Below are 845 nucleotides of genomic sequence, written 5' to 3'. Positions count from 1 at the left end.
ATCTGTTATGGACTGAATTGTGCCCCCTCCAAAATTCACATGTTGAAGCCCTCACCCCCAGTACCTTAGAATGTGACTCTCTTTGGAGAAAGGGACTTTGAAGAGGTAAGTAAGGTTAAATGAGGTCATAAGAGTGGGACCCTAATCCAATATGACTGGTGTCCTTCTTAGAAGAGGAAGAGACACCAGGATGTGTGCACACAGAGGAAAGGCCATCTGAGGACACAGCAAGAAAGCAGCCATTTGCTAAAATTCCAAGACAACCAGAAAAAGCCCTATTCAATAACCAGTTATAAATAAATGTGGCTCTGAGTTTCCTTTGTAAGCAAATAAATCCATGTCTTTGCCCTCAATAGCCTGTGACTGAGGGCTATACAGTTGACCCTTGAACAATGTGGGTGTTAGGAATGCTGACCCTCTGTGAAGTCAAAAATCTGTGTGTAACATTTAACACCCCCAAAACTTAATTAGTCAAAAATGTGTGTATAACTTTTAACACCCCCAAAACTTAATTACTATCGGCCTCCAGTTGACCAGAAGCCTTACCAATAACATAAACAGTCAATTAACACATATTTTATGTTATATGTATTATGTATTATATTCTCAAAAATAAACTAGAAAAAAACCAAAACTGTAAGAAAATCATAAGGAAGAGAAAATATATTTATAGTATTGCACTGTAAAAAAGTCCATGTACAAGTGGATCCATGCAGTTCAAACCCATGTTGTTCAGGAGTCAACTGTATTTTCCCTTATATACATAAATTATTAAGTCATAAGTCCCCACTGGTTAACTACATATTTGTGTAGCAGGGTCATAAATTTAATAATATACTCAGATG

This window comes from Mirounga leonina, unplaced genomic scaffold (genome assembly GCF_011800145.1).
Source record: "Mirounga leonina isolate KUSES-001 unplaced genomic scaffold, KU_Mleo_1.0 Mir_129, whole genome shotgun sequence".
NCBI classification, from domain to species: Eukaryota; Metazoa; Chordata; class Mammalia; order Carnivora; family Phocidae; genus Mirounga; species Mirounga leonina.
This window is presented reverse-complemented; position numbering follows the sequence as displayed.